The sequence below is a fragment of the Mesocricetus auratus genome, unplaced genomic scaffold (genome assembly GCF_017639785.1).
Source record: "Mesocricetus auratus isolate SY011 unplaced genomic scaffold, BCM_Maur_2.0 Super-Scaffold_100011, whole genome shotgun sequence".
NCBI classification, from domain to species: Eukaryota; Metazoa; Chordata; class Mammalia; order Rodentia; family Cricetidae; genus Mesocricetus; species Mesocricetus auratus.
In genome coordinates, this window is record NW_024429195.1 from 16,149,050 (window position 1) to 16,175,368 (window position 26,319).

Below are 26,319 nucleotides of genomic sequence, written 5' to 3' on the forward strand. Positions count from 1 at the left end.
TGTCCCATAAGTTTGTGTATGTTGTGTCTTCATTCTCATTGAAATCGAGGAAGTCTTTAATTTCTTTTTTATTTGTTCCTTTACCCAGGGATGGTGCAATTGTGCATTGTTCAATCTCCATGAGTTTGTAGGGTTTCTGCGATTTGTGTTATTGTTGAATTCTAATGTTAATGCATGGTGGTCTGATAAGATGCAGGGGATTATTCCAATTTTTTTGTATCTGTGGAGATTTGCTATGTTTCCTATTATGTGGTCAATTTTAGAGAAGGTTCCATGTGGTGCCGAGAAGAAGGTATATCCCTTTGTATTTGGGTGGAATGTTCTATAGATGTCTGTTAAACCCAGTTGGGTCATAACTTCTATTCTTTTGTTTCTTTGTTAAGTTTCTGTCTGGAGGTCCTATCTAGCGGTGAGAGCGGAGTGTTGAAGTCTCCTACTATTAGTGTGTGAGATTTTATGTGCATTTTGAGCTTTAGTAATGTTTCTTTCACGAATGTAGGTGCCTTTGTATTTGGGGCGTAGATATTTAAAATCGAGACTTCGTCTTCATGTATTTTTCCTTTGATGTATATGAAGTGCCCTTCTTCATCTCTTTTGATTGATTTTAATTTGAAGCCTAATTTGTTAGATATTAGGATTGCTACGCCCGCTTGTTTCTTGGGGCCGTTTGATTGGAAGATCTTTTCCCAGCCCTTTACTCTGAGATAACGTCTGTCTTTGGTGTTGAGATGTGTTTCTTGTATGCAGCAGAAGGAAGGGTTCTGTCTTCGTATCCATTCTGCTAGTCTGTGTCTTTTTATAGGTAAGTTGAGGCCATTGACATTGAGGGATATTAATGACCATTGATTGGTGATCCTTGTTTGCGCTTGATTTATTGTTAGTGAAGTTATTTTGTGTAGTTTTATTTTCTATCTCTCCCTCTTTCCATGTCACTCTGTGAGTACTATTTACATAAGTTGCATATATGTGTGTGTGCATATATGCATATGTACATATTTATCTGAAGCCAGTTTATAGATGTGGAATTTTTGTTATTGTTGTTGTTAAACTTCCAATGATGAATCTAGGGAAAAGTAAATAGCTCAACATGATATAGCTGAAAGGCCTGAGAAACATCACTCACATGTGGCATATAACCCATGATGCTTTGTCCAAAATTTGGCATCTGAAAGCACAGAATGTTACTGTCGCAGAGAAAGCATCTCCAATTCTGTTGACACACATGCAGCAAAGATGCTGGATCACTGAATAGTTTAGTATATGTTTTAGAAAGCCACCAAGTGCAGAGTGACACTTATCTTCAGAAACTTTCCATGAGTGGTTGCCTAACTGAATAAGTACAGGAAAAAAAGAAAGAAAAAAAGAAAAACAGAGAAGAAGGAAAATATCATAAAATTTTGGATGCAAATAACTGCTCTTTGTTGAATTTTATTTGTTGAGAGTAAATGCAAAGATTATTCATGGGACTTGATATTGTTCTTCATAAAATGGCATCTAAAATTATAAAAATAGACCTACATTCAATAAATGCTAAAATAATAAACTAAAAGGGCCAATAAAGATAGGCATGAAGGATCACTGGTATTATCTGACAACCTTGTATTTCTGAGAGTTATCAAAGCAAGCCATTTATCTTACCTACCTGATGATTTCAGTACCTGCAAAGGGATAATACATACTTTCTCATGATAGCATTGGGTTGTGCATATTTGTTTATTATTTCTCAATACATGGGTAATTGCAAAACTTGATTTTATATACAGTGATAAGTCCTGAATTTGAAATATTTTAAAAATGTGGCTTCTTTTTTATTCAAATGCAACATCCATATTTTAACTGCTGTTTCTTGTCCATTTATAGGTATATAAAGGCAATATTATGTATATTTATGTATTATGTATTTATATTGAATACACTCTAAAGAAAGACAATTTATTTTAGAAAAAATATTACTTAAATACAAATGCTGCACATTTAAGTTATACATATGATAAATCGTAAATAAACCTTTGTAGACTGACCAAAATGGCATGCTATTAATATTGTTCTTATTCCATCTGGTTGGTGCTGTTGAGTTGAGTAAAATGGCATGAATGAGATCCTAGCTGATATTATTTATTCAAGTGAAAACAGAATTAGAAAGGGCGGTGACACATACATCATTGCCACTGTAAGAAACTGCTTTGGAAATTTAGTCTCAGTCGAGTGTATTAAAGTCTATGAATGACTGGGCAGGGAAAATTATAGTCTCCTAGGATAATTACAGTTCACAGTTGTGTCTAATGGGATCTGCATAAATCAGGGTATTGTTTGTCTCAAAAGTGTATTTATACTTGTCAAATGATTGTAATTGGACATTTACAAAAGACCATTTCAATTTATAAACATGACTTTCTAAATGAATATTTATAAAGCACTTGTTAAAGAAAATAAATTTACTCAGGTAATTTTGAACTGTGTTTTACAACATGTAATATAAAACCATCTCTTACTAAGAAAACCTCTCCGAAATGTCTGTTGATGATAAACTTAAAATTAAATAGAGATAGATAGGATGCTCTCAGCTCTTCCAGGCAAAAGAGTTTCACAGAATGTAACTGTGATAACGAAGGAAACAATAGCTTGAGTTCTTAGCTATGCCTCTCAGTTTGGTGAAGTGAATGGACCTCAGGCCACATGGATTTGCATGCAGATATTTAGCTGATACCTGGACAACATACATAAAACTTCCCACACTATTCTATCTATACTGTAGATATTTCAAAAAAAATAAAAAATGATAACTTATTATAGAGTCAGGAATTTTAAACTGAAACAAAGCTTGCAGATTTTACCTTCCTCACCTGAAAAACATCATATTGTTTATTTTAACACTCCCATAACTCAATCAGTAGCATATTTTCATTAATAAATTAGTATTAGACATTTGACTTCAACAAACAATAACAATTAGAGGGCATAAATAATCTCTATAAAGTTGCAGTCCTTTTCCATTGGACAAGGTACCTAGTCCATGGCAACAATCTTTGGTGATGTTTGTACACCTTAAAGACATTTCTGAAAACTACAAATTGTCTTTTATTGCTAGGACATGATACATTAACAATATTGTAAGTTTTTCTCTTCCGTTAAGTTGGAGTAGACCATCTCAAGTAAAGTAACTCCTACGAAAAATTTGTAACAATCTTTTGTGGCATGTCCTTGCCTCATGTGATCTATTACAATTATCCAAGTCACTTCTTTTAAATACTTAGGACACTGCAAATCCTTTCAATTGCTTGAGACGATATAACATCCTGACAAGTGATAATACATAATTTTTATTTCTGTGTGCAATACTTTAGTTGCAAAATTCTGTCTTCCAACCAACACTACACTTGGAGAAATATGTAACTATGTTTTTTAAAATTAACATTTTTTTCCAAGTGCAAACTTCTGCTTAACTTCTTTAGCAGGAGCAGTTTTGAGGATTTTTTGGAGAGTGGGATTTCACCACACGTCATCTTCATATCTGGATTTTATTATCAGTTACTGGCTGCTCACTGATGGGAGCAGGTGTTCTCCCAGATGTAATTAACAACTACTTTCTCCTTAGTCTATCTGCTCCATTGTTTTTGATTGCCTAAATTATTCTAATCAAGATTCATGCAAACCTTTTTGTACATGGTGATAGATATGGATCTATCTGCAGTATTCTACATGCCAGCATCTAGTTATGCCAGCACCATTTGTCGAGGACACTTTCTTTTTTCCAGTGTATAATTTTTGCTTCTTTGTCGAAAATCAGGTGTTCATAGGTGTATGGGTCCATGTCTGGGTTTTCAATTAGATTTCATTGGTCTACCTCCCTATTTCTGTGACAACCCCAAGCTGTTTTCAAGACTATAGTCCTATAATACAGCCTGAAGTCAGGGATGGTGATGCTTCCAGAAGTTCCTTTATTGTATGGGGTTGTTTTGGCTATCCTGGTTCTTTTGTTTTTCCATAAGAAGCTAAGTATTGTTCTTTCAAGTTCTGTGAAGAATTGTGCTGGGATTTTGATGGTGACTGCATTGAATGTGTAGATTGCTTTTGGCAAGATTGCCATTTTTACTATGTTGATTCTACTTATCCAAGGGCATGGGAATCTTTCCATTTTCTGGTATCTTCATTAATTTCTTTCCTTAAAGACTCAAAGTTCGTGTTATACAGGTCTTTTACTTCTTTGGTTAGCATTACCAACAGGCATTTTATGTTGTTTGTGGCAATTGTAAAGTGTGGTGTTTCTCTGATTTCTTTTTAAACACTTTTATCATCTGTATATAGTAGGGCTAACTAACAATCTAAGCAGTAGTGGAGAGGCTACCTTAAATGCCCTTCCCCGATAATGAGATTGATGACTACCTAATATGCCATCCTAGAGCCTTCATCCAGTAACTGACAGAAACAGAAGCAGACACCCACAGCTAAACACTAAGCTGAACTCCTGGAATCCAAATTCAAAGATGTAGGTATGATGAGCAAAGGGTTCAACCTACAGAAACAACTTGACAAGAACAAGGGGGAGCTCATGGACTCAAGATTGATAGCTGGGAAACCAGCATAGGTCTGATCCAGAACCCCTGAATGTGGATGTCAGTTTGGAGGTCTGGACAATCTATGGGGCCTCTAGTAGTAGATCAATATTTATCTCTATTACATGAATGGACTTTGGGAGCCCACTCCACATAGAGGGATACTATCTCATCCTAGACACACAGGGAAGGCCTGGGCCTTGCTCCAAATGATATGAAAAGTTTCGAAGATCCCCATGGAAGGCTTCACTCTCCCTGGAGAGCAGAAAGGGAATGGAATAGGGAGTCATTGGGGGACAGAGGAGGAGGGATGGGAGAGGGAACTGGGATGGACATGCAAAACAAGCTTGTTTCCAAATTAAAATAAAAAAGAAAGTGGCTCAAATGAAATGTTTGTTGATATTCAAAATGTCAAAGATGAGTTATTGATGAATTTAATGAAGAATGATAATGATTCAGAATCAAGGCAGTGGCTCATACAACTTTGATTATGATATTTATGTTTGAAGGGGAGGAAGATCTTTGTGTGAAAAAATAGTTCCAGTAGAAAAATTTATTTTGTCTTTGGTTCAGTTGTTTGTAAATATTTGTATACTTGCATGCTCCATGCAGAGACTTAAAGTAATAGGAGTTCCTTTCTATGAATCTCTGTACGTTTATTCATCTGAGTCATGTTTTCTCACTGAACGTGAAGGTACTAGGTAATCAAGAGCCAGAATCCCTTCTGTTTTGATGCCCATACAACCATAGCTGACTTTTAACTTGGGTGCTGGGAACACAAACTCAGGTCTCAGATTACACAATCTCTCCCTAGTTCAGTTGAAATTTTACTACAGTGTAGGTTATTTACTCTTCAGCACCAGTGTTAGTTTTAAAATTCTCTGTGCTCCTTTTTATCTTGTGCGGTGGCAACCAGTTAACTAGATTTTCCAAGACTCTAAAATGTAGAATCAGCACAGGCGTCATCTATAAAGATGTCTTTCTTCAGTTTTTTTTTGTGTCTTTAAATCCCTATCATTATTTATCAAAAAAATGCATTTTCCTTGCTTATTTTCAGCCTTCAAACTAAAATAGCACCAGTAGGAACCCAGGCTTTTTGTTTATCTTGTTTAGAGTTAGTGTTTTGCTGTTTTTCAGAATCCTTCAAAATTCTACCTTACATGCCTGGAACACGTTCTGAAACAATAGTTTCCCAGTATTTTATGAATGAATGATTTATAAATGAAAGACCATCCAACATAAAGAAAATGTAAAAAAAAGTATCTGACTTTGCATGTGTTTTACAGAGGGATTTTAAAAAAGAGCAAATATCATTTCAATGCTTGAACTGGTAATATATTAAAAATTGGTGTGGCTAAATTTTCAGCTGTATTATTTGGTAAGATTTCAAATTATATCATAGAATACATTATAGAAATCCAAAAATGGGCAAAGCATAGTCCAAGTGGATTTTTCACAATAGCTGTTTCTAATATGAACAAAATTTTTAAGGAAATTATTCACACGAACAACATGTGTCTGTGATGAAAATGTTTACCACCTTTGTCAAAGTGACATGCTGGTTCTGTGTACTTTGCAAAAGAAATAATCAGCTCCTTGAGAGCAATATTCATAAATTAATTAACTTTGTACCTCTTAGGATAGAATGCAACTCTTCTACATAATTTAGGAATATTTTACTGAATTGATTTGAAGGATAATTATTGGTGTATCTCAGTAGCTAGCCAGAACCTTCTACACATATGAAATTTAATTTTATAGGTGCTAAAGCACTTCGACTAAAATCAGGTAAAAATAGAAAAAAATGAAGCTAAGCAAAAGTGTGTATTTTCTAAAAGGCGTCATGATTGGGGAGTGGCTGAGTGCTTCTCCCTGTGGAGACTTTTTAAACATTGCTTTCTGTATTCTACCTTGGCCAAGCACAGCTCTGCCCAAAGATTCATAATTTATTTCAAATGAGTTCAATGAGTCACATCACCCTCCAAAATGTTGTGTGCCATAATAGCAGTGTACAATACTTGAAAATTCTAATAGTTAAAATGAATATGTCCTATTTTAATGGAACTTAAACCTAATATTTCTTATCAAAATTTAATGTTCCCTGTTGGAGCTTTGAATAGCTAAAATTTGCGGGGAGGGGGGCGCGTTTGTGCGTGTGTGTGTGTGTTTGTCTGTGTGGGTGTGTATGTGTGTGTGAGATAGATGTCCTGTTTAAGATTGAGGATTTTCAGTCTCTAGTTCTCTGGACCTAGCTCAGTCTTTGTCAGGGTCCATAAAAATGCCTTCACTTCATTTTTGTTTAATGTCAGAGTTTGAAATTACCCTTTCTCTTAGGAGTTTAAAGACATAAGGCCTAAATGTCTGGGGTGTGGCTACCACATGTTGTTTGTTGTAAAGTATGGATATCTTATCTATATAACAAGAATTTTGGTCTAAGGTGTGGTTGCTCTTAACCCTCAAGGTCAGATAGCATGAGGTTTAATCTACTGAATGTTTGAAAAATTAAGGAAGTGTGATTGTTCCTTGTATCTTGATAAAGAAATCTCTTGCCTTTTCTCCCTTTTTGGTTTGAGTACATTACAATTTTGAAGAATAAACTTGGGGCATTCAGTATTCACTGAATTGTCCTCCTGACTTTATTCTATGTTTCTATCTTTTCCTTAGTGTCTTCACCTGTCATTTTCACAATCCATCCTCCCTCTCCCAAGTACAACCAAGGAAAATAATCTGGATCTGAATGAAGCACTCCAAATATGGGTCCGACAGATGATACCTCAACATGGGACACAAACAAACAGGGGCAACTACAGATTGGTGCTGTAATGTGGGGACACAACAGATGGCAACTAGATTGGTGCCCAACATAGGGCTATTACAGATGGCAACTACAGAACTTGGACATGAGTACACCAGGACAATAATGATAGATGGCACAAATGGGCACCATAGGTGAAATGTGAAGTGAGAAGTGAGTGCTCAGAAAAAAAGTGAAGTGAAATATGGTGAGTCAATCTCAGGATTAAATTGCATATAATTGTAGATATGAAGCAGAAACATATTGGTTAGCTGATTATAAATTTGTTTATGTATATTTTAATAGCCATGAGAACTAGAATAAAGCACAATCTAGGACAGTAATTTTAGAATTTGTAAATTTCCCTTCCCCATGCTAAAGCCACCACTGTAGCTGTCTCAGAGTGTCACTGGGGCTCAGGGAAGTGAAGGTATGGCCCTACACAAGCTCTAGGTCAGCAGGACATGCAGGTTCTGTGGTCTCTGAGATGCTACAATGGCAGCCTTTGACTTTGCAAGGAACCACAGCAACCCATGACCTGTCATGGGGTCAGCCCAGGCCCAGAGGACAAAAGCGAGCTGAGGCCTCCAGGTCACCCAGTCCCTAGTGGGAGGCCTGAGCCATGAAGTCTGCATGCAGCTTTGGGAGCTGCTGTGGCAGTCACCCCCACCCCCAGCAAAGTGTATGTGAAAATGCTAATTAATGTAGCCTGTCAGAAACTGCCTTAAAACCTTTTAGAAAGGAAGCATATATAACTGATTTATTCAAATTTGTTCATATATTGGATACTTATACATTCAGTGGGTAACTATGACTGCTTTATTACAAAGGATTTCAGTTGAAGATGTTTAATTCCAACAAGCTAATCATGCCCTAGTGAAAAGGAGGGCTGAAGGGAACTCGTTGGAATTGCTCAAGTCAAGTGGAAAGATCCTTGCACTGGATTATGGAAAGGACCTGATCCTATTTTAACATGGGTTCAAGGCCATATTATTGTTTTCTGGAAAAAAGGAAATGAGGCCCAATATCCATCAGAAAGTCTGATGAGGTGTGTGGAGCAGAGGAATGCCAGACCTGATGACACTGTGACTGTTGGAGCCCCGCTCCCCCAGCAAAGGAATTTGAATGAGATCTGCTGAATCTGTGTTCCTAACCCTCGGATGTAATCATTATTCAGTCTGAGAAAGGAAGGAGATTATAATGATGGCTAGTGATTTCCAGTTTCTCTACAAACCTGCTGCATCAACTTCCCAGACCTCTGTGAGTTTTAATTATCCTGGATCTGGTTGAGGACTGAGTGTCTATCAGTTTATTCACACTATATCTTGAGATATAGAGCTCATTTTTGCCCATCAAAAATTATTTCTTCTGTTGCCTATGAGACTTCCTGTTGTAATTTAAGTAAAGCAGCTTGTGAGAGAAAGAGGTCATGAGACAGGGTTAAAGCAAACAAGTATTTTATTAGGGAAAGGGATCACAAAACGGCAAAGGGACAGGAGAGGCCAACCTCTGGAGAGGAGTAGCACACCAGAGAACAGAGGATAGAGGAAAGAGGCAGAGGGAGAGAGAGAGGGAGAGAAGAGAGTAAGGGAAAGGGAGAGGGTGATGGAGAGGAAGAGGGAGAGGCAGAGGCAGAGGGAAAGGGAAAGGGAGAGGGAGAAGGAAAGGGAGAGGAAGATCAGAATAGAGAGGGAGAGAATGAGAGAGGGGAGGATGGGAGGTGGGCAGGTCCCTTTTAAAAGAGAACATAGTGAATATGTACAAGTGATGCTCTCAGTGGCTGCAGTTGAGGACCTATCTTGTCAGAACCCCAAAGACAGGCCAGTACAGATGCTTGAATACTAACACTACCCTTTTGCAGGGAAAGGACTCATTTAAACAACTCAACACTATTACAGAGGTGATGTGTGGCTAAAGCCCCTCTTTCATATATGACAAAAATTTGAACAATAGCTTTAGTGCTGGTATTCAGTATTCAAGGACTGTAGTATCTCAAACATATCTTTGGAAATTAGAAGCAGCAAAGCACTGGACTTTAGGAACGGGAAAAAGAAAAGGTTCATAGTTGTAGAGTTACTCGTACTTCACCCACCATGAGAACATTTTATTGTACTTTGATTCAATTGAAGTTAAGAGAATTGTAATCTAGTCAATGATATGTCTATTGTTCATAATAATATTTGCAACCTTTGTTATGCTATGTAATAAGTGTTAATGGATGAAGAATTCTGATAAGAATTTGACATGAAAGCAAAAACAAAAAACAAGACAAGAAAAAAGAATAAAAAGCCTGGTATTGGTGGCATACGCCTTTAATCCCAGCACTCGAAAAACAGAGGCAGGTGGATATCTGTGATTTTGAAGCTAGCCTAGTCTATTGACCGAGGACCAGGACAGCCTCCAAAACAATACAGAGAAACCCTGTCTCAAATAACAAACAAAACAAAACAAAACAAAACCAAAACAAGAATTTGGCATGATGCTAAAAAGTTTAGATACAGTGTAATTAAAAACGGCAGATTTTGATTTTGATACAGGTAAAACTACTGGAGACATCCTAGACCATTTCATCTTGATCATTTTTATTCCTTTAATAGGAGATATTATAACAATAAAAGCATATGACTTAGCATTGTGAAACTTGCATATGAACTCTGAATGAAATGTTGGATAAGCGGTACTAAGTTGGCTATGCTACACACTCCCAGCTAACCTTTATTGCAGAGGCTGGTACTCAAAGATGGGTAACATCTTTTTGCCTCCAGGTGACTTCAGACAAATCACATATGACAGAATGTTTGTTCCAAAGACAACTAAGGCTGGAAGGCTAAAGAAGACAACCTAAGACAGATACAGTCATCTATCCTGTGTCAGAAGCACAGCATTAATTAATTAAATTTAGAAGGGGCAATTCTTGGGGGTCTATAAAAATGGCTTTGCTTCATCTTGGCTTGAGTTCAAAAACGCCAAAACTATTCTTACTCTTCCAAGGTTAAAGTCATAAGACCTAAAGATCTAAGTTGTAGCTACCATAGAATGTTTGATCTAAAATATGGATGCCTTTTCTAAATAACAAGAGACTTGTTTTAAAGTGTGGTTACACTCAATTCTCAAGGTCAGATGGCCAGAGATTTAGTCTACTGAATGTTTGGAAAATTAAGAAAAGTAAGTAAATGTATTTGTTCCTTGTATCTTAACAAAGTCTCTTGCCTTTTCCCCCCTTTTGGGCTTGGGTATATTAGAATGTTGAAGACTAAACCTGGGGCATTCAGTATTCACTGGATTGTCCTTCTGACTCTATTTTGTGTCATTATCTTTCCCTTACTATCTTTACCTGCCATTTTCTCAATCTGCACTGCTCCTCTCAGGTGGGAAGTAGGTAAATCTATTGGATCTGACTGAAGCCCCCCCAAAGACTGGGCTCCTAAAAGTCTTTCTCCATGTTACTTATTGTTGAATGAAAAAGAAGCTCTTCATATAAGAGTTGTGGGATGATCTAATCTGTGAGTGTAACTATAAATCATGAGGAGTCAGTTTAATACAATGTTCATTTAGTAGAATAATTATTAGTAAGTTCTTACCTTGGTGTAACGAGATTTCTGCCTGGGTCCTGTTGCCGCTTTAGCCCCCAAAATAACACATGAAGAATCTATTTGTTACAATACTGTTGGCCAGTGTCCAGGCCTTATCTTTGACTACTTCTGTCTTAAGTATTAACCCATGACTACTAATATGCATTGCTATAAAGCCTTGTTTTACCAAGAACTCAAGACTCATGAGTCCTCTCCTCCTGGGATCACATGGTGACTCTCCACCCTTGACTACATTTCTCAAAATACTCCTTGACTCCTATTCTCATCTATCTTGCTTCCCTATTGGCTATAAGTGCTTTATTTATCTATCAATAACACAAACATATACACAGAAGGACTTTTCCCATCACCTAGGGCTTAATTTTTAAAAATTATTCAATAATGCATTACTCTGTATCTTTGGAGTATACAAATTAATTTGGAGTATCTGTTGACTTATTTATAAATTATGTATAATTCTCTCAACTTTATTAAAATATCTTGTCAAACTAGAGGAATTTTTCAAAAATGATATTCATCTAAGAGAAAAAGCTTAGCTGTTAATAATTTATTGAGTATTAAAGAAATTATGTTATAAATCTCCATCTATTTTTATCTATAAAATATACTTATCTACCTGATTGAGTCATGCTACACACATAGTAATTCTTATTTATCATTGAATCTATCTATCTATCATCTATGTACCTATCTACCTATCATCTATCAGTCTATTGTATGTGGGTGGTATATGCACAGATTAACAATGTATATGCAGTTGTAAATTTCTACTTAAAAAAACAAAATATTTGTGTCGTTTCATGGAGAGGAATAGATGGGTAAGTATATTTGCTTGCATACTTAATTTCTGAAGTCTTCTGAAATTTGACTGTTGAACAAGAAACCAAGAATTTACACTTACCTTGATTTGGTACATGATGTTTAATTTAGAAGGTCACTATGTCATGAATATAGCAATAGACATTTACAGGCAAATTCCATCAGGCCATTGCATGAACTTAACAAGTGATAACTTTGGGACAGCTTCATTTTTATCTGATTAAATGCATTTCTAATTACTATTGTGATGAATTTCAATTAAAATTTTTCAAATTTAAATATATGAGCCTAATTTTGGAGGAAAATATATCCTCTAAATTTTAAGTGTTTAATTCTTCAGTACTATTACATTAAAATGTTGAAAATTCCTTTGGATGCACCTTGCAGCTGACTGATTAATGTGCAGATTTAATCATAAAAGCATTCAAGTGTGTTGTAAGCTATGATGAGTAAGATAATTCAGATGACTATAAAAATAATTGCATTGTGGTAATCTGGATTAATAATCATAAACCACTTGAATTTGGATTGTTCTCTTACAATTTAAAAATATTATGATTCATTTAATACCTATTTTAATTGCAGATTTTAATAATTTGTTCTCTGTGATTGAAGAGCAGCAATAGTATCCTTATGCTCTTTCTAAATCCCCTCTTCAGGACTGACCAAACCAATCACTCTAATTAGAGGAAATTATTTTGTGTCCTACTTGATTTTTTACATCTGGAGAGTCTCTTTCTGCTTTGTACTCTTCCATCCCCTTTAATTTGTATCTACTTGCTTCACAAGTTTGCTGTAGATGTACTTCAAAATCATTCATTCGCAAGGCACTTCTGTTTCTCTGCCACTCTCTTAGAACCTTGTTTTTATTCACTCTTGCTGAAAATCTCTTTTAAGTTTTTCTTGACATCTTAACTTAAAAACATACATACACTTTCTCACATGTGCATTTGCATGTTTGTGGGAACAAGAGACCTTGGCCAGAGGCCCACTTCCCCATCAGCCTGGGAGCAGGCAGCTGTTATCGGTAGAAAACATGTTTACCAAAAACAATATGGTGTCCATAATCACAAAGAAAAATATGTTTACCTGAGCAATAAGTTCCTGATGTTTTTGGAAGGGCTCACCCACAAGAACACCCTGACCCTGACCTTTCCGATGACTAGACTAACCATCTTTTCCTGATCCCCCCACCCCTCCTCTGGTGTCAGGATATATAACCAGCCTGGGTAAGAATAAAGCAAGCCTTCTTTCACCACCGACTTGTCTCTGTGTCATCAATCCTGACACCCTTTGCAGTCTGTGTGGGCACGATATTTGGAGGTCCCACCGAGATCTGAAAGCGAGTTAAGTAAGGCCAGGGACAGATTGGGGAAAATAAGAAGAGAAACAATGTGGAATAGTTCAGCAAAACTTGAATTACAAGTAAAGTATCAAGCAAAAAATTTACTTGAAGGACAGGGGACTACAGTCAAGGCTAAAACCCTAGAAGGCTTTCTAAAAATCTATCGAATGAGTGAGTCCATGATTTATTACTGGGGAAGGCTTAAATGTCCCAGATTGGAAGGAGGTTAGCTGTGATTTTCAGAGGCTGGGTGTTGGTGGCACACACCTTTAATCCCAGCATTCAGGAGTCGGAGGTAGGTGGATCTCTGGGAGTTCCAGGCCATCCTGGTCTACAGAGCAAGTTCCATGACACCCTCCAAAACAATACAGAGAAACCTGTCTTGAAAACAAAATAAAATAAGATAAAAATGTCGCACCGGGCTGTACCCATATCTGCAGCAGGTCTCCAATGTGAATAGCCTCTGGCATGTTGGAACAATGTAGGTAAAGAAAGTCAGCAAGCTGGATCTGTAACTTCTGGCTGAAAATCTGGGGGAGAAGATGTATTGAATTAATCTCCAGCCTTTTGCCTGATCCGCTGAGGTCAGGAAAGTAAAGGGGAACTGAGAGATCGCCCTCAAAGGCTGGCCAACAAGTAAGTCTGTGAGGGTGTATTGGAAAGGGGTACCAAGTTAGGGGTACCAGGTTAAATCTCCAGGCCTTTGCCTGTAACCAAGGTCAGGAAAGAAAGGGGAACATGAGAGATCACACTCTGGTTAAGAGGGTGGATTGGATTAAATCTCCAGGCCTTTGCCTGACACCAAGTTTAGGTAAGAAAGGAGAACCCGAGAGATTGCCCTCAATTGGAGGCTGGATTGAGTAAATCTTAAGGCTTTTACTTGAGGGATCATCCTTGGTTGGAAGATGGATTGAAAAATGGGTGAATTGAAAATTGGTAACAGTTAGTAAACAAGGTAATGGTATTAAGTGAAGGAAAAGGAAAAGCTAAAAGTATGTGGAATGGAAAATACATGGAGAGTCTGGATACTGTGTGCTGTTGTGTTGTCTTTAAATTGTTTAATTGCTAAGAAAAGAACAAAAACTGCTAAAAGACATTTGATTATCAATGCTGCTAAATTAATCCAACTTATGTATTTTGAAAATGCTTTGACTTCTAAATTTAAATATAAGGACAGGCTAGTATGGTTTGATGAAGCAAGACCACCTGAAGCAATGACCCGGGTGATCCAACATCTAAAATAGCTGAGATGATGCAGCCTTACAGATCACAAAACCAACAAGTACTTCAACAGGTTTCTGTTTTTTGTCATGATCCCCCTGGTATTTCAGCACCCCTTAACAGCAGAAGTAGTTTGGAAAGTATGATGCCCATATTCCCAAATATTGTTTAAAATTTTTGTTTGCATTTATACAGGGATCGTTATTGATACCTATTTAAGATCAATTTTGTGAGTCATCTCTAAAAACTTTTTACAATGAATGGGTATGTCTGTAGCCCCTGAGTGTAGCTCAGAACTTCTCAAATGGAGGAATGATGAGGGGCATTCAAGACTTTTTCAACCTTCTGTTTTAATTCAAGGATTGACTGGAGTTGTTCTCTTATAGAGATTTCAATTAAAGAAGTTTCATTTCAACAATCTAATCATGACCTAGGGAAAAAGGATGACTGAAAGATGCATGGATGTTCTGAATGTATGGTGTGGCCCCACTGGCATGTATGAAATGTGATTGTGAATGAGTGAATGTGAACTACTTGAATTGCCTTGGATTTGATTAAAAGGATACTTAGGTTGCTTTGGAGATAGTTAAAAAGCTACCTCAATTGCTTTGGATATAGTCAAAAGGAACATCCAGCCAGTCAATGTCTTAAGAGGAAAGGTTGATGACTTGAGTCCTCAAAGCCAGTCAGTGGAAAAATAGCAGAAGCCTACAACATGGCCTGAGAGCCAAAGAAATCTGTATGGAAGAGTCTATAGAGTTTAGCAGAGGAGAGGATACAGAAAGTCTCCTAAATTTTCATGGTTGGAAAAAGAAATCAAGAGAAAGAAAAGTTTTCTGAGAAGAAGACTCAGAAAAACTGCTGCCCTGTTAGAGTCTACCTACAAAGGAGTCAGTGTAGATTCAAATTAAATGAGAGGTTTACAAACTAGATTGCAGATTGGATTAGAACGAATACTCACAAACTTAAAATAATTTTCAAAAGTTATTTGGGACATAGTATAATTTACAATCTTTGAGTGATTTTCAGAAGATTTTGGGAAATACTTAATGGTTATGTCCTTTTTAAAGGGCATCTACTAGTAATTTAGATAGTGATCCCAATTCACTTAGATAGTTAACTAAGGACCAGCATCAACAGATGTTAGCAAAGGTTTCAAACAAAATTTCAAAAAAATAAAAAATGAGGAGTAATGTCCCCAGTCCCTAAATGATTCATTAAATAATGCACCCCTCATTTTAAAATTTTTAAAATGTGGATGCCAGTGAGCAATCTGCTACAGACAGATTCTGGCATGATGGAACTTGAACCACTTTTGTTCAGGTCAAATGGAATCATCCCTGCACTAGGCAGTGGAGAAGACCCGATTCTGCCCTAATTTGGGGTCGAGGGCATGTTTGTGTTTGGTTGCAGGAAATGAATAAAGTTCAGCAGCTGTCAGAAAATTTGGTGAGATGCATGGAGCAGAGAAAAACTGGAACTAAAACCGTGGGAGCCTGCCCAAGCCAGTTTGAGTCAGATCTCCTAAACTAGTGTTTGTGACCCTTGATGTCATTGAATCTACAGCCAGAGAAAGAAAGGAAACAGTAGTTTCAAGATTTCCAGTTTCTCAACAGGCCTTCTGCATCACCCTCCCGGTCCCGTGAGTTTTCATCTGGAAGCCAACAAAGAACTGGAAGATTAGCAGTTTGCCCTTGACACACCTTGAAACAACAGAATTCATTTTGCCAGTTTTTCCCTTTGGGGAAAAAAGGACCTATTAAAAACAATTGGACACTGGTATGGACCATGATGAGTGGACAAAGCCCCCTTTCAGTATTTGAACAGGACATAGACAATTGAAATATCAGCCTTAGTGGTTCCTGTTTCTGGAGTCATGCTTATACCAGTGCATTTTTTCTGGAGAAATGCAACTTGTCCTAATGTGGCAAAAAAGAGACTTTGGCATGATGGCTGTTGTTGTCGCAGCCATCGCCATATCAGCCACTGTGGCTGCTGTGGTGAGAATTGTCATTGCCCAATCTTCCACCAAAGCAGAGACCATTAACAACCTTGCTGGTAGAATTAGCAAAGCACTGTCCACCAGAATGTGCTCAATTTGCATATTCAGCTGTGGATGCTGACCTTAAATCAACAAACTGCATCACTACAGGAACAAATTGATGCTATGTGGATAGTGCAACAAGCCTCTTGTCCACATTTTTAGCATGCTACATGTGTAACTTCAATGTATCTTTGCAAGTGCAACTTCTAAATGCTTTCCTGAGTGGATCCTGGAATGATATCTTTGTAAACTTTATCACTGTTTTGGCCCATCAAAATGTAACTGTAAACCATACTGGGGTTACCCTTGTAACAGATGAAAGCTGGTAGAACTCTATGGCCCAGATTGGGGAATGGGTATACTGATGGTATACCGATGGGGAGGCACTTTGTCAATGGGGATCCTGGGAGTGGTGGCAGCAGTGGTAGGCATTCTGGCCTTATGCCGAGTACAAATGTGCCTTGTTCCATAGGTAACAGATCAATCACCAATTATTGCTCAGCTTAGCCCATGGCAATCCCGGTAGCCATGAAGTCTGGTTACAGATAATTAAAGATGAGGTTCTCTGATGATGGGCAACCTGTGGGGAAGAGACCTCCCACCTAAGACAGGGGTTCAAGGTCCCCCAAAGCAGGTAAGGGAAGGTGACCCTACTTGACCTAAGACAGGAGTGCTTCATTAGAAAATAAAAAAGGGGGAATTGTGGAAACAAGAGACCTTGGCCGGAGGCCAACTTCCCCATCAGCTTGGGAGTAGGCAGCTGTAACCGGTAGAAAACATGTTTACTAAAAACATGTTTACTAAAAATAATTCAGTGTCCGTAATCACAAAGAAAAACATGTTTACCAGAGCAATAAGTTCCTGATGTTTTTGGAAGGGCTCACCCATGGGAATACCCTGATCCTGACGTTTTGGATGACTAGACTAACCACCTCTTCATGACCTCCCACCCCTGCCTCTATGTCAGGGTATATAACCAGCCGGGGTAAAATAAAGCAGGCCTTCTTTCATCACCAACTGCTCTCTGTGTCATAAATCCCGACACCCTCTGCAGATTCTTGACCCCGGGCTGCATGGGCACGACACATGTTTGTGTGTGGTTATAATCAGTTTCTAGTTATTCCCAAGCCATATATACACACGCATACACACATACATGCACACACATATATGCACACAGATAGATGATAGACAGATAGATAGATGATAGACAGACAGACGGACAGATGGATAGATGGATGTAGAGAGAGTCACAGAAGAAAAACAGATATATAAAACAATGGAGAGAGGGAAGAAAACAGAAGAGAGATAGACAGACACAGAGACAGAGAGAGAACAAAACAGTGAGACAATGAGAAGGAAGAGAAATGCAGGGAGACAGACACAGAGAGTATTTGAGATCACCTTTTCACAGCTGACTTATGACATAAGGCATCATATAAACTGATATTCCCATTATTCTTTAATCATACAATAGAGGGGAGCCGGTGTTCCACAAGAAACTGAATTTCGTCATTGCTTTATTTTGCTGAGTGGATACTAATGCAAAAATGCCTTTTCTCCTTATTCCTCTTTGCCCTCTGTCTATCTACGGATTTGTGCTCCCTGTCTAGAGAGAGTCAGTAGAGTAGATGTTTCTCTTCACACAGTTTTCTCTGTCTTTGGGTATTAATTTCCCCTCCAACAGTACTTAGCCCATTCTGCTTGAACCAGGGTCAAATCCCCTGCAGCATTGTTTTGTCTACTCGGGCATGGGCATTTGTCATCAGCAATCTCATGCATACTGTTTTCCTCCTCTTCCTCCTGCAGCTTTTCCTGGAGTATAATATAAACATGTATTTTGGAATAAGAAAGGATGGAAGGGAAAAGCAATGCTTCCCTATTTCCTTCCATGTTATTTCCTTCTTGAACTAACAGTATACTCTAAAATTCTAATGATTCATAGTTTTTTGTTATTCATAAAGATTATTTGAGGAATATGGTTATTAAAAGCCATATTGTTGCCTCATACCAATGCTTTTCTCTCATGAAGTTTAGTGTGACAGAGAGTTTGGCTGGGTGGTTCCAGGATATTGATCCTACTTGCCACAAGTCAACTCTGATTTGTTAATTCCTCTCTGTCCCTTCTGTCCCATTCATGTTAAACTCACATAAATACTTCATCTTTTTCTGCACAGCATTTAATCCAAAGGCAATTTTACCAGAAAGAAAATAGAGAAGTTGCTTTGATTTCCTCATGAATATTAAATATATACTGCTTACCCAATCAAACCTTTACTAAGAATTTTTTTAATTATTGTTATTTGTAGATAGCTTCTGTAATGGGCTACATAATGGTCCCTTTAGGTAGCTCTTAAATTCTTTTCTTAAATACTTTGGATTTTGCTGTATAGCATATATGAAAGTGAGCCTCAGCATTCAATTTTTATATTCAGCAATATATACAACAGTTATAACAAGTGGATAAATAATTTAATAAAGGCTTATTATTCCTCAAATTTAGCTAACCACTGAAAATTTATGCAAGAGATAGAAATGATTTAAATAATTCATTCATAATTCTTAACTCATTTGGGGGACATTATATAGAACCAATTAATTTTTTAAAGTCTCTTTGCTAAAAATTATATCTTATGAAATATGATGTCTGGCTATTTCTATTCTTTCCAAATCTTAAGAATCCCCATTTAATGTGAAAAGAGTCAAGAGTGACCCCAGTTAGTGTGATTTCAACAATAATTTCATTAATTGGGAAACTGCTGGCAGGAACATTTATAGACCCTGTAATCACTGGAAATAGTTCTACCTCTTATATTGCCAAACTAATTATATGTGCAGTGAAGGGTTACCACATCTTTAAAGTTTAAAAGTAGTCTTGCCACATGATATTACTGAGCAGAAAATTGTTGTCAGAATCTTAAATAGTCACTCATTCCACTGTTGGGAAAATGACAAATCAGGGGCCGCTGGTGCAGCACAAAATGATAGTGGCATTATACAATTATGTGGTGTAGTCCTAGGTAAACCTGAGTGATGGTCAGCAAAAGACCAATATTTGTGACCCACTAACTTGTTTTGAAATGTGAGCTAACAATTCATCCAGCTATCCTCCTGGAATTGTGAAATTACTAATAGGGTTAATAAAGTGATAAATACTAGAACAACCGAGCCAATGATTGGAAATTTTAACAGTAATTATATTCCAGTTACTGCTTTTAACATACCATTTTCACTATTAAAAATTTTATGCATATGTGTGCAATGATTTCCAAATTTCATGACTTTTCCGGATTAAATGTATCTGTTTCTTTTTATTACTTTAAAATTTTTTCTGGTTTGATTTACAACTACTTTTCCATATTCAGTGAAGTTATAACACTTCTAATTTTATGAATGTATACCTAGGTATATGGTCATGAATAAGCAAATGAATCAGGCACAAATATAGTTGTTAGTGCATGCACATGTGGGAAAACATAATCACTACAATTATAATTCCATTGCCTTTCCAGCTTACACCTTCATGTACTGCTCATCTTACCCTCTCTTACCTTGGGAGAACACTTCCATCCTCTGTTTTGTAAATCATATCATAATCTCAGTAGACTTGACATGAAGAATATAACCATTTGAAAAATGTATATTCAAACCAGAGCAAATATAGCTGTCAAGACTGCAGTGGGATATGCCTTCGAATGAGAACCTGCCTACTTCTGTTTGATCATTGTACATATTTAATGAGCGCATAGATAAATGTTTAGGTGGATTTGTATGTTTCCTTTTTACTTTTGAGCTAAAAATAATGCCATGCACTTAAATTATTGAATTGTATCACTTGATAAGGAAAATTCTGTGTACCATATGACAGACACATACAAGAAGCTACTTCTTTGCACTTCCATTTCAGATATTTCCTTATAACAATATTTCCAGTGTTGATTAAAACTCTTTTCTTATATCCACCAGGCTCCTTCATCTTCTGGCCTTCTGCCAAATGACTGAAATTACTGGGGAGTGGGAGAGGGTTGGTAAATCTCCAGTTGAGGAGGAGAATCTAATATAGGGTTTCATAGGTTTGGCTTTCCTGTTCTCCCGTGCTCAATGCTGTGGATATTCTTAGGTAGTAGTACTGGCCCCCATCCCACACTTTTAACACTGCCAAGTCATAGAATAGGTGGTACCTTAACATCCTCCAATGTGACATATGACTTACCCAGATAGAATCTTGGCATGAAAATGAGAATCAACCATTTTGCAGGAGAGACTCATTTTTTGGTAGATGGTTTGTTTCTTTTTAAAATTGAATGAATTTTTATTTTTCATACATATGAATAATGCACCCTGATTACCCTCTCCCCATATACTCTTACATTTCCAAAAAACAAAGAAAAAACTTTTTCTTTTTTTGTTCTGTTATCCACTGACTTTGACCAGGTTTGCTTTGTGATCACTGGTTGACAACCATCAATTTGAAGACTACTAGGCTCACCGTTGCGTATACAACTTAGTACACCAACTGTCTTTGCCTAAGAATCCATCTCTATCCCAGAACTCAAAAGGAGAGGTGGGGGCCCTGAGTGATTAGCTATAGACAGCCAATCTGCACACTCCCAGTATAGGCAATATCAGTAGTTGTGACGTCATTTGCCATTGAACTGGCTGTGCTATGGCCTGAGGATAGCTTTTAACATTCTTTCTTTTTGACTTCTGGTACTTACATCCTATCTTCCCTAGTTCACAAAGGGAGGTGTATGAATATACATCTTCAGAGATAAACCATCAATCATCACATATTCACCGTTTTACTAGAAAGACAATGATCTCTGATTAAAATTGGGAGTATCATTTTTCTATGGGCACAAACATTATTTAGAAGGCAGTTTGGCACCATGTCAATTTATCTAAACAGCAGGATTAAATTCCCCACTAGGGTCTATAACATCCTTAGCTGTGGGGTTTTGCCTAGATTTACCGAACCAGGCATGCATTCCCTCCTGTCGATCAGGTCTCAAATCCAATCCAGGAACAGCTGGTTACCCCCATGCCAGTAGCTCCAAGATTGTTTCAGTGGATATATCAGTCAGAATTATTAAGTATCAAATGGCAAAAGATAGAATTCTTATTCATTGTTAGTGGAGGTATAGACTAATATAGCCACTGTGGAAATCAATGTGAAAGTTCCACAAAAATCTGGAAATAAAACCACTATATAATCTGGCCATACCACTTCTTGGATACACCCCCAAATGCTATATCCTACAAGTACAGCTATGATAAATGCTTTTCTATTTACAGTAGTTAAGAAATGGAAGCAGCAAAGTGTTTATCAGCAGAAATATCAATGATGAAAATGTGGAAAGTATACATGTTGTAATTATATTTAACTGTAAAGAAAAAATGAAATTTGCATGTAAATGGATGCAACTGGGGCTAAAACCCTAAGAGACAAACACCACATGCTCTCTTTCTTATGCAGAGCCTTGCATTGACTTTTTAGACTTGCATATTTGTCTTGGAGAGCACATGTGTAAAATTCTAGAGACTAGAAAGTGTCCGTGAAGGGAAGATGTTTATGGGGCGGGGGTACTAGACTACAGGCTATGGAAAAGTACAGAGTGGGATGCTGGATATGGAAAGATTTATACAAATCAGGGAGGAAGAATGGAAGTCAACAAAAGAGGCTGTGGTAGCTAACCAAAATAAGGGGTGTATGGAAACCTACTACTTTGTGGCCCAGTTAGAAAATATAAGGTAAATAAATTAAGATGCTAATGAGATGGTTCTACAGAGAAAGTATGTATTATTCTTGTAGAACACTTTACTTCAGCTCCTAGGACCTACAAGGAGTAGCTCACAATGAGCTGTGAATCCAGATCCAAGGGATCCAACACTATCTTCTGCCTTCCTCTGGTACCAGTGCACATCTGCACACACATAGGCAGAAACATTGCATAGCACATAATTAAGAAAAAAAGATAACTTTAAAATGTATATGAATATGAATATGAATGGAAATATATATGACTGTAAAGTGCTATTCCTAGAAGTCAATATGTATTGATAAAATTCCAGTGCCAGTTCTGCGATATTTCCTTATGAGTTGTTGATTGATCTGGGAGTACCATTAACATCCATAGCAATGCAGTCTCTTTTGGTTGCCCATTAAAATTAACAGTAAGACCCTACTGCTGAAAATATCACAGGCTTCAATTGGAAATTCAAAGAAAGTTGGAACTGAGCCAGAAGCTTCCAATGTGATTTTCATACTACCAAACTCAATCTGCTGGGGATACGGGGCACCAATGCTTTTAACCCAGTTATAAGCTCTATGGTCTGTAAAGTACGTGAGAATCTTATCTTAAAATCCCACTCAGTTTCTATCCATGCCCTGCCAAATTGCCTGAAATGATAAATTCTTGGAGCTTTGGTTTTTCAATTATCAATCACTAAATATTCAACCTATATTTCACAGCCTTGGATTTTCTGTGGAACTTAGGAAGAGGGCAAATGTAAGGTTATTGAATGTTTCTGTTCATATCCAAATTTCAATGCTTTTTTTTTGGTAGTCATTCTTGAATCTTTTTGACTCATTTCTTTTTTTTCATATTTGAACAAAATTTTTCTTTTTACTTTATTTCCCAGAGCTCCACTGGCACAAAGATGTTGGATTTAGGAAGATTTTCATGAAGTGTGGATAATAATATAGTCATGACTACATGAAACATACAACATAAAGCTTGGTATTGAAAACTAGATATTACTCTTTCTAAAGTCAAGTATGTCGCATACCAGGAATCCATTCTGTTTTTCTGTTTTTTTTGATGCTGTTTCTTGTTCATTTGTGTTTAAGATTCATCATAAGGAACTCTCCTGTTATCTGAAATATCCTACTTCCATTTTCTCTGCTTCTCTTTTTCTACATTCTCTGTGGAGGATCAAATGGAATACACATTGATTAATTTCTATACTACCTAAAAGTAATGTTTCCATAACTAAAAGCTTTATCCTCCCCTTATATAAGTTACCCCTCTCTTTAGTTTGGAATTGCTGTAACTATTTGCATTTCTTCATTTTTCATCCTGCTAAGTTGATATATTATTACCACATAGGATTCCTAAGACAGCACACTCTGATAACAATAGAAACATCAATAGCAAAATTCTTGGAATGTTTTATGCATTTTCAAATGCATTTTGAAACGTGAACTAGAAATATAGATTAAGCAGGATACAGTACTTGTTTACTGCTCTTCTAGAATCTGTTTCTTGTTATCATCAGTACAAAATTGGATAGGAGCAAATCATCCTTGCAAAAATATTGGTAATGGTTGAGTCTACAGTTGCTTTCTTGAAATTTCTTTCTGTCTCATGTCCTTTCCTCCAGCCTCAGAATTTTGTTTCTTACTTTAGGACTCTTGTCTCTGATTCCATGAAGGAAGCATTTTATCATAAAAGTATTCTGAGTTTTAGTCCTTGCAGCTGCAAGATTACAAAAATAATATAAAATGGGAAAATTGTCATTAACATATTACAGACTAGATTTATTGCTCTAATGTGTCTCCTCCTCTAACACATGTATGCATTATGCATGTGTACATACACTTAAACAGATTAATGACTAGAATTTTTTTATTTTTAGATGCTGCAAACACCTCACATTAAAAATACACATGAGGGGAAAATTATCGCAAGGTGAACCTGCATACATTTAAGGAAGGTGTTGGAGACTTTAGTGAAGTCGGCAAATTGCAATAGGAAACACTGAAAACTGTGCATCTGGATGAGTTCACTTGTTTAAAATTAAAAGGACCACTGGCAAGAACAGTGACAAGGTGCTTTAAATAGTGAATGATTTAAATATCAAGTGATGTTGATAGGCTTGAGGAAAAAAAACACTTTTTTCTTAGGACCATGCATTTATGATGTCATTTTTCAGGCAGACATTAAATGAAAATGATCATATGAATGCACACTACAGCATTAAAATGAAAATTATGCATGTAAAATGTTAATAATTGAATCCTTTCCAATCAATCTTAGATTTAGTATATAGCACAAAACAAAACGAAATCTAGGAAATAATAATAGAGACTGGAATAGCACACAGTGAGGAATGAAGAGTGGGGGCAAGAGAAGGTTAGCTATGATTTACACACATGTGACTTTGAACTAACTATTTAGTTTACTACACAACATCACTTCCTCCCCTGGGATGACTTTTTGAAATGAGACAATTCTACCCCTAGGTAGACCTATTGGAGTTTTATGTATATTAAACAACTGTAGCCCCTATATTTCTGTTTGCTTCTTGCATATGACATATATAAATTTACTAAGACTGTCACCTCAAAAATATAAACCTGCAATTCTTTCAAGTTTGTTAAGGAGGTGTTATATGGAAACTTCTAGACACAGTATCTAAATCATAGTAAAAACTCAAAATTTTAGTTCATTTTAGTCAAATTACAATATGCTTGGTTATTTAGTGACTTGGTCTCCATAAGAAATTGATTGAGAACATGGAAATTTGAAGTTCTCAGGTATTTATGGAGGGGAAAGCCAATTAGTGCTCTATTTTTCTCACTTCTTTACTTCTCTCTGTCAGTCAACAACTGTTTCCAAGAGTTAGTGGATGAATCCTCTCTGATGACAATTGTGCTAGGCACCAATCTGGGTACAGGAGACATAACTGCTTGACCTTTCATCATTTCTGTTCAATTTTGGTCTCAAGTTTGTTTTGAGTATGTGCTGTTATGAAATATAACGAGTTAGAATAATTTCTGTATACCTTTCTGTATTGTGGTTATTTTACATTGTAGTTTCCTTTAAATATAAAATTAATTTAAACCATCACTTTAGCAAGCAAATATCTATTGTGAACTGAAGCATTTACTTAAAAGCAATGCAATAATGTTTTCGTGAAAAACATTCACATATCAGAGAACAAAATTCAAAGTAGAGATTAAAGAAATACAGAAAAGCTATTCACAGCAGCAGCGTAATATTTTGTTGTCGTATATTTAATTCTATACAGCAGTGGGAACATACTTTCCCCATTCAAGGTAGTTGGTGTTACAAACCAGCATTTCTGTAAGAGTATTGAATTTGCTAAAAACAAAACAAAACAAAAAACCCCAAACTGGAAGAGTTTCTTCAAGGCACAGATAATACACAAGTTATGTGATAAGTGAAAATGACTACCTGGTTCAAATTGGCCATCTGCTGAAAGTTTTTGCTTTTGATACGACTACCTAGCTATTAACATGTGGGAGATGCATTGAGCTAAATTATCACTATCCGACATCATTTTGGATGGAGTTGATTGTGTTCAGGAGAGACATTTTACAGAATTCATACTTTCCAAAACTGCTGACAAAATCAACATCTCACATCATTGAAAAACTTATGAGATTGCTCTGTGACAAGCTTTGATTGGTGAACCCATTTATTTAATATATGTCCCTTGGTCAATGGGCTTCTTTTGAAATTATAGAGCTATATCTGTTCCTAGTTATTCTTAATAATGTTATGTTGGAGTCATTTTTTCACTTACATGGAGGAAAACTGATCTTATGAAACTGTTCAAATTATTTCAGCTAGATATATAAAATTCCCTGTCATTAATACCTGAGATGATTAAATCCCCCACCTACCACTTCTGTTTAGTCTGAACAACTAGAAATGCTGAAGTCATTTCCTGCCTGTGCAGTATGTAAGCACAACTGAGAACTTTTTCATTTTCCCTTGGTTCCTACCCATTCTGAACTTTAGGACAAAGAGTCTTCTGGAAACCAAACCGGTCCTCTCAAGCATCCTCCCTTCACAAATGCATAGTCTCCGTGCTGAGCTGTAATGGTGCTGAGGCCATGCAAGCACATCTGAGGCATCATGGTCCTCATCTTTGGATCTTTTCCCATGCTACTGGCAATGCGGAATCACATCAACTGTGCT

At 36.8% G+C, this 26,319-nt stretch overlaps 1 long non-coding RNA gene across 1 annotated transcript in view; it reads left to right on the plus strand.

Annotated features, from left to right (window-relative positions):
• The window catches only part of LOC110340800, a 60,753-nt gene extending 51,857 nt beyond the window's left edge, over nt 1–8,896 (plus strand). The window contains exon 3 of the long non-coding RNA XR_005880359.1: nt 7,218–8,896. This is a non-coding gene — a long non-coding RNA (uncharacterized LOC110340800). The remainder of the gene's footprint in view (nt 1–7,217) is intronic.
• The last annotated feature ends 17,423 nt before the right edge of the window (nt 8,897–26,319 follow it).